This window comes from Macaca thibetana, chromosome 7, assembly GCF_024542745.1.
Source record: "Macaca thibetana thibetana isolate TM-01 chromosome 7, ASM2454274v1, whole genome shotgun sequence".
In the NCBI taxonomy this organism is placed as follows: domain Eukaryota; kingdom Metazoa; phylum Chordata; class Mammalia; order Primates; family Cercopithecidae; genus Macaca; species Macaca thibetana.
The window spans coordinates 38,938,372-38,946,788 of NC_065584.1; the positions used below are offsets into that span (position 1 = coordinate 38,938,372).

At 49.0% G+C, this 8,417-nt stretch overlaps 1 non-coding gene across 1 annotated transcript; it reads left to right on the forward strand.

Annotated features, from left to right (window-relative positions):
- The first annotated feature begins 4,944 nt into the window (after positions 1–4,944).
- LOC126960151 (U6 spliceosomal RNA) lies at positions 4,945–5,051 on the forward strand. Its single transcript, XR_007727742.1, has one exon. It is a non-coding gene; the product is annotated as a U6 spliceosomal RNA (small nuclear RNA).
- The last annotated feature ends 3,366 nt before the right edge of the window (positions 5,052–8,417 follow it).

Below are 8,417 nucleotides of genomic sequence, written 5' to 3' on the forward strand. Positions count from 1 at the left end.
TTCATCAACTCCCAACTCCCAGATACTTCCAAGGTAAAATGGCCTCCAGCGACCCTAGACCAGTGTAAATGTTTGCTCTCTGAAAGAGATAAGTCTTGCCTTGAAGGGACACTAATGAAGAGCTGAAAGCTGGTAGGCTGAGACCACCTAGAACCACTTGGCCCTGGAATCCCCCTTCCCTTCTACCATCTCTAGAGGAACTCAGGAATAATTCTAATGACTGCCTCCATTTGCTTTCTCCTGTTTCCCTCTTGATGTGTATACTTCCTAATCCTTTCCCAGTTTGGTGAGATCCACACTGATCACTGGAAATATATCTGTCGAGATGATTAATGATGCATATTTGAGGCCAGGCGTGGTGGCTCATGCCTGTAATCCCAGCACTTTGGGAGGCTGAGGTGGGCAAATCACCTGAGGTCAGGAGTTTGAGACCAGTCTGACCAACATGGAGAAACCCCTTCTCTAAGAAAAATACAAAATTAGCTGGGCGTGGTGGTGCCTGCCTGTAATCCCAGCTACTTGGGAGGCTGGGGCAGGAGAATCACTTGAACATGGGAGGCGGAGGTTGCTATGAGCCAAGATCGCGCCGTTGCGCTCCAGCCTGGGCAACAAGCATGAAACTCAGAAAAAAACAAAACAGGCCGGGCGCGGTGGCTCACGCCTGTAATCCCAGCACTTTGGGAGGCCGAGGCGGGCGGATCACAAGGTCAGGAGATCGAGACCACGGTGAAACCCCGTCTCTACTAAAAATACAAAAAATAAGCCGGGCGCGGTTGTGGGCGCCTGTAGTCCCAGCTACTCGGGAGGCTGAGGCAGGAGAATGGCGTGAACCCGGGAGGCGGAGCTTGCAGTGAGCCGAGATTGCGCCACTGCACTCCAGCCTGGGCGACAGAGCGAGACTCCGTCTCAAAAAAAAAAAAAAAAAAAAAAAAAAAAAAAAAAACAAAACAAACAAACGAACAAAAAAATCTGCACATTTGAAAGGCAATGACTGAATTGTTGGATCAGGAATATGCTATATAGTATTTCTTAATATCAGCATGGGCATTTGACAAGGTATCATGTGATCACAGGAGGAGGGATTGAAGGTGCTCAGCTAACCTGTGTGATGGCATCATGTCACACACTGCTGGTCTGACATCCTGAATGCTCCAGTTGTGATAATAGGGGTTCTGCCTTTTTCAGGAGACCGAGTATCCACTTTGAGGCTTCATTCTGTTAGACAATCCTTATCGTGGTAGTCTGGCCTATACCCCAGCCTCTCTGCAGGAATGTCAGAGGCCTCTCAGCACTGCTTATTCTTGATGACTTATCACCATTGAGTAGCCTGTCAGGTAATGCCTACGCCCTGACTCAAAGGGACTCCCAAGTCATTCTGCATCTGGGTGTAGGCTTCCAGTGCTGCTGTGGCTGTTACAGAATTGTTAGACATTCCTCCCATCCAGCAGTGGGACCTATGCTCCTCCTCTTGAATCAGGACAGTCTTGTGACTGCTTTGATCAGTAGGGTATGGAGAAAGTAATGTTTTTTGACTTCTGAAGCCTGGCCATAAAAGACCCCACAGCTTCTGTCTGGTTCTCCTGGAATACTCACTCTTGTGACCCAGCTGCCATGCTTTGAGAAACTCAAGCCATGTGGAGAGGACACATGTCATTCGACACGTGACAGTCCCCGCTCAGCTCAGTCTTTGAGTCCTTCCAATGTAGGTACCAGACATGGAATGAAGAAGCCTCTAGATAATTCCAGCCCCTAACCACTCAGTTCATTCTCTCACCCCTGTTGTCTACTTTTCCCAGCAGAAGCCCTGAACATGAACCAACGAAGAGGCATCCCAGCTGTGCTCTGTCCAGATTCTTGACTCAGGAATCCATGAGCAGAAGAAAATGGTTGGCATTTTTCATCAGCATGTCTGAAGTCATTTGTTCCATAGTAATCAATAACTAGAAAACCACCTAATCCTTCCGCCATTAGCATGAAGATGGGTGGATCGATGTCGACCTCTAGAAGAGAAGTCTCTAGTAGTGGGCTGCAGGCTCATTCCTATCCAACCTCTTTAATGACAATTTATAGGGAGCAACAACCACACCAAGAAAGACAACAGGATTATTGGGAAAGTGTGGGTGTCATAAATTGAGATAAATAGGCAGGACACTGGGGGATGGATAGGAATCCTGAAAGATCTCAACCAGTTCAGAGGAATGTAATCCTTGCACTTAGCCTTTGAAATTCACATGGAAGTGTGCTAGGTGAAGTAGGGGTTAGCTGGGGAAAGGAAGGGGTTGATCCCCAGGCAAGAGGACACAAGGTGGGTGAGACAGAGCTTGGAGGCACTGAAGGTAGGGCACAGAGGGATTATCCAGAGGCACTGAAGGTAGGGCACAAGGATGACTTGAGATGGGCTGGTCAGTGGACAGGAACCTGTCAAACAGGGTCTCAAGGGCCAGGCTAGGAAAGCTGGTAAAAGGTGCTGGGACCCTGCGTCCTTTTACCCTGCGTCCTAGCCCTCCAGAGCTCAGGAGCCGAATGGATCTGGCTGTTTAACACCTTGGTTCACCAATTCTTTTGGAAGATCCTAAAATGAGATAGAAGTAGTTAAGCCAAGACAGCTTTGAAACATACAACTGGAATACCAGGAATACCAGGACCAGAGTGGCTGAGTTTCCCAGAAGTTCATTCTGTTCAGGTTCCAACAGGGCCTCCTCCACCATCCAGTCCACCTACAGTGCTGGGCATGCAGCATGCCAGGCGGCCCCACAGAAACACCTTGCACTGGGGTCCTCCTGCCTGCTGTGAACAGTGACCCCAGCAGTGCTCATGGTTAATATTGTTGTAGCTCCCCATAACAAGACTACTGGGGTGGGAAGATCCCAGATGGATGTGACTTCCTGGGGCTACCATGTCTGAGCCTGGTGGGATATGAGCACTGTGGAAACCTCTTTTTATGCGGGGTCTGGCCTGGGGTGCAGGATCTGCGAAGCGAGAGGACCCTGCCGGCACCCGGCCTCTGAGTGGCTCAGTGGGAGGAGGGGCGTCCTGGGTGCTGGGGGTGCCTGGTGCAGGCCCCCACTTGGCCTTCTCAGTCCCTCTCAGAGTTTGCCAGGAAGTGACACCATAGTAGACTCAATCCTTCTTCAGGCCTCAATCCCGGGGCTTCAGAAATAGCTAGAAATTGGCTGGGTAAGCAGGCGGTGGCTTATATGGAAAAAGAGGCCCGTTGGCAGCTGCCCCCTGTGTTTGTGGGGCTGTGTCCTGCCTCCATCCCTAATAAGTATGATCTGCATTAGCACTTTCACCTCTTACAGTCTCAGTTTCCTTGTCTACAAAATGAGAATAGTGCCTATTTCAAGAGATGACTGTGAGGATTGGATGAAGGTGATTCTATTAAAAGGGTGTCTGGCATAAGTGGTTGCTGAGTGGCCACAGTCATTTCTCTCCTACCTGTCCTGTGGACTCCACCACCTGAGCGTTCATGACAGGCATGCGCCCTCCCCTCTGTGCAGGGGAGCTGTGCACAGAGCCTTAAAGAACCTCCCAGGGTGGCAGTCACAGGTGAGGGAGGGCATCAGGCGCCAGTGGAGCTGGAAGGCTCAGCCTCGGTGTGGTCATCTCCCTCCTAAATTTCAAGGGACAGAAAAGGTCCTCCTGCTCTTTGCTTGGTGTCTCCCAAATCACCTTTCCTTCCTGACACTGGAAAACCAAATCCACAAGCACAGGTGACAGCTGCAGAGGGCCCCTCTTTCCATGTAAGCCACTGCCGGCTTAGCCAGCCAATTGCTAGCTATTTCTGCAGCCCTGGATGGAGGCCTGGAGGAGGATGAAGTCTGGCTATGGGGTTACCTCTTGACCCTAAACCCATGCTCACAATCACCACACAGGCTGCCTTTCAAAAGTTTATTTTCAGGGGAGTCACAGAACAGCAGGTGGAGACCCCTAGGAAGAGGAAGCAGCTGGGGTGGGCTCCAGAGGGGTGTGGGTCAGGGAATAACCTCAGAGGAGAATGAGCTGCAGAGTGGTGGCCTGGCAGAGGCACCCCTGTACCCCTCACCTTCCCTCCTCCCCCACTCTTGTTCCCTGCATCGTGAACACCATTCCACCGGCTCTCAGGGCCCACCCGGCTGACCACATGCTCGCCACTTGGCTTCCAGGCTGGTCAGGGCTGGAGGAGGGTAGGAACCCTGAGACACTTGGTCCTGGGAGGTTGGGGGCTGGGGCATGGGAAGGGACAGAGCCAGGCTGTGACAGAGGATGGAGGGCTTGAGTGACTGAGGGAACAGGTTAGGTGGGGCAGCCCTGAGGACTGTCCCCCTGAGGAGAGGGGTTCTGCGCAGCAACCTCGCTGTCCAGGGCCCAGCAGTGAGGGAGGCGTGGCCTGAAGCTTGGATTCTGGCTTCGGAGGGCTTGTCGGGCTTGCTTGCTGAGGCCCAGGGCCTCTCTGGGAATGAAGGAATGCCTCCTGCTCTGGAACACTGAGGCCTGACAATTTTCCCTCTCAGCAACATTTACTTCTCTGTAAAACAGATTGTTATAAGCTCCTCGGGAAGTTTGTTGGATTTGGTGCCTGAGTTCACAATCTCCTGGGGTGGACAGAGGGTTTGGTAGAAGAATTAGGTGTGAAGATGGATGGGAGAGCAATGTGGAAGCTGGCTGGGAAGAGCCTGAGGTATTCCGGTCAGGGTTCTCTGTCTCTCTCTCTCTGTGTGTGTGTGTGTGTGTGTGTGTGTGTGCTGTCTGTCTGTCTGTCTGTCTGTCTCTGTGTGTGTGTGTGTGTCGCTCTCTGTTGGGGTGGGAGAGATCTCTAGCTCTTAGGATCATTGCCTGTCATGGCCTAACCCTATTCCCTACTCTATTTTTGCTAACATAATTACTGTTTTCTTTGTATGATTTTTTTTTTTTTTTTTACTTCAGTCCAATTCCAGGCCTCCTTGTTTAAAACAAAACAAAACAGTGCTCTCTTTGGCAGCACATGTACTAAAATTGGAACAATACAGAGAAGATTAGCATGGCCCCTGAGCAAAGAAGACACACAAATTTGTGAAGCATTACATATTTTTTAAAATAAAAAAGTAAAAAAACAAAACAAAGCTTTCAAACTTAACATTTCTGTGACGTCTTCCTGAATCAGTGTAAACAGCCATGGCATTGGGTGCTGCCTGATGGTGAAGCTCTTCAGGCCTTGGAGACTGTTCTGCAGGTGTCTCTGGGACATTCTTTTTTTTTTTTTTTTTTGAGTTGGAGTCTCACTGTGTTGCCCAGGATGAAGTGCAATGGTGTAATCTCAGCTCACTGGAACCTCTGCCTCCTGGGTTCAAGTAATTCTCCTGCTTTAGCCTCCAGGGTAGCTGAGACTACAGGCATGCGCCACCATGCCTGGCTAAGTTTTGTATTTTTAATAGAGACAGGATTTCACCATGTTGGCCAGGTTGATCTCGAACTCCTGATCTCAAGTGATCTGCCTGCCTTGGCCTCCCAAAGTGCTGGGATTACAGGCATGAGCCACCATACCTGGCCATCTCTGGGACATCCTTGAGTATCCCACATCTGTCTGCTACTGTTTGGGCCTGTCATTCTTTGGTCAGTAGATATGGCAATGTGTCATCCAATAACTGATCCCTTACCAACTTTTTGGTTTTTTTCTGAAATGGAGTTTTGCTCCATCACCCAGGCTGTAGTGCAGTGGTATGATCACAGAACACTGCATCCTCAACCTCCTAGGCTTAGCCACCCGAGTAGCTGGGACTAGAAGCACACACCACCACATCTGGGGACAAAAAACATTATTTTTATAGATGTAGGATCTCACTATGTTGCCCAGGCTAACTTTGAACTACCGGGCTCAAGCAGTCCTCTTGTTTCAGGCTCCTGAGGTGTTGGGATTATAGGCATGAGCTACCAAGCCCGGCCCCTTACCAACTTTAAGTTCTTCAGTTATCTGTTGGTTTTTCCCTCTGCAGATAAGAAATCTTAATTCCCATAATTAATTTTATAACCCAATCAACACAACTTCTTTTGAAATCACTGCATCCATCTCTCCTAAGTTTTCAGAGTCTCCATTTTATAACAAGTGGCTAAGCCCTGAGTACATAGAGACTGATGAAAAGATTGCATGGTTTATCTCTGCCTCTCTGCTTAGATTCCTGTTTAATAATCATTAAATCTCTCACGTGTCACTTCTATTTGCAGTTTATGGAGCACCACCATGTCCCTTATCTCAGGCCATCAGCCCTTCTTGGTGATCTTATTATTTCCACTGATTCAGGTTAAGCTTGGCTTTATTTAGATCATCTTTATTATACCTGTGGGTAGGTTTTGTAAGCAGGCCCTAGCACAGGTTCAGTTGTGGGTTTCCTTTTAAAAGGTCAGTGTGAAACAGGAAATGTGACTAAGAAAATCTTCTTCCTCCATGAAGCCTCACTTCGTTAACTGGAAGAAAAGCTCCTATCCCGTCTCCCCCCAAACTTACTCATGGCCCAGACACATTTCAAAACAGCACATATTTCCCAAAACACTGACATGTGCATTCTAAGGCTCGTGTGTGCGGTGAGTAGCTCTTTGTCAGGTTCGCTCTGTGAAGGGGCCCTGTCGTCACACCAGTCACTGTTCTTCAGAGAGCTGAGGATGTGCAGGGGCCTGAGGGACCTGGAAACCTGGTGGCTGAGCAATGAGGAGGGTGGAACTCATGGTTGGAACAGTTGGCCATTCTCACGCAGATGGGGGCAGAGCCAGGACGGGAATCCAGGTCTCCCGACTCCCTGGCCACATTAACCCAAGTAAACCCATATCTACCTCTTTAGCTTCTGGAGGCCCCTGCATCTTTCTCCTTGTGGGACACAAGCCAGGTACAGTTGCAGGGCGGACATGTGGTTTCCAAACAGGATGCTGGGGAAATTAATCTGGGATTCATGACTGGGGTTCTTCAGGAGGCAGTGGTGGCTCCCCTGTAGATCATGTGGTTTGCGACCTTGTTTCAGTTTTCTTATCTATAAAGTAGAAAAATAATAGTACTTATGATGAGGTAAAGATAAATGAATACACATAAAACACTTAGAGCAGTCTTGGTGTGTGATCACCCCATAAGCATTAGTGATTATTATTCTGGTGGGTTGGTTAGCTTTCCTCCGTTCTATTCAGTTCAATGAGGGTTTGGCACCAACCATGGGCTTTGCTGGGACTGTGAAAATGGCCACATTGAGGCTCCACCTTAACCCTGGCCAGTCTCCCAACAGCCAGCCATTTGTCTTAAGAAGAGCTGAAGGAAATAATCGAATGGTGCAATGCAAAGTCAACACTGATGGGACTGAGGGGCATCTTTTCGGATAAGACGTGCAGTGGGGAGCCCACCTCTAAGTTGGCCTGTTTCCGGTCTCGTGCGCTGCTCACTCCTCACAGACTCTGAGTGAGTGGTGCGGTGGGCCCAGAGTCAATTCTGGCTTGGCAATGGATACTGTTACTGAGGGCGTGGGTTGAGACGCAGGAGCTTGGGGCTCCAGATGCTTGGAGTAAATGCGAAAAGGGAGTGTGGGATGATGTGAGTGGGAGCTGTGGATGGGTTCAAGGGTGCTGAGTCCTGGCTTGACTCACCCTTTCAGCTTCTGCTCTAACTCTCAGTGCCTTTGTCTGCATGCTGGGAAATCCCTGGGTGCCGGGTTAAACCCTAACCCTAAAAGGCACGTAGACACTTCTCCTGAGCTTTGAGTTGCTTCATTCTGCCCAGCAGCTTCCTGAAAATGTAGTCTTGCCACACCAGAGGAAGGATAGACCCGTAGCTGTGGGGGACCCTGTGTCAGCAGGAGTGAGCTGGGGCTGCAACAGCACATGTGAGCAACTTAACAGGGCTGATGGTTTTTCAACAAATTTTTAAAAATTAGAAAAATATTTAAAATTTTTGTGGGGACATAGTAGGTGAGTATAGTTATGAGGCACGGGAGGTATTTTGATACATGCATACATTGTGTAGTAATTGCACCAGGGTAAATGGGGCGTCTGTCACTTAAAGCTTTTATCCTTTGTGTTACAAACAATCCAGTTATACTCTTTTTGTTATTTTTAAATGTATTTTTAAATTCAGTTATTATTGACTATAGTCATCTTGTTGTGCTATCAAATACCGGATCTTATTCATTCTTTTTGCTCTTGTTGCCCAGGCTGGAGTGCAGTGGCTCAATCTTGGCTCACTGCAACCTCCGCCTCCCAGGTTCAGGAGATTCTCCTGCCTCAGCCTCCCGAGTAGCTGGAATTACAGGTGCACACCACCCTGTCTGGCTAATTTTTTTTTGTATTTTTAGTAGAGATGGGGTTTCACCATGTTGGCCAGGCTGGTCTCGAACTCCTGACCTCAGGTGATCCACCTACCTCGGCCTCCCAAAATGCTGGGATTACAGGCGTGAGCCACTGTGCCTGGCCAAGATCTTATTCATTCT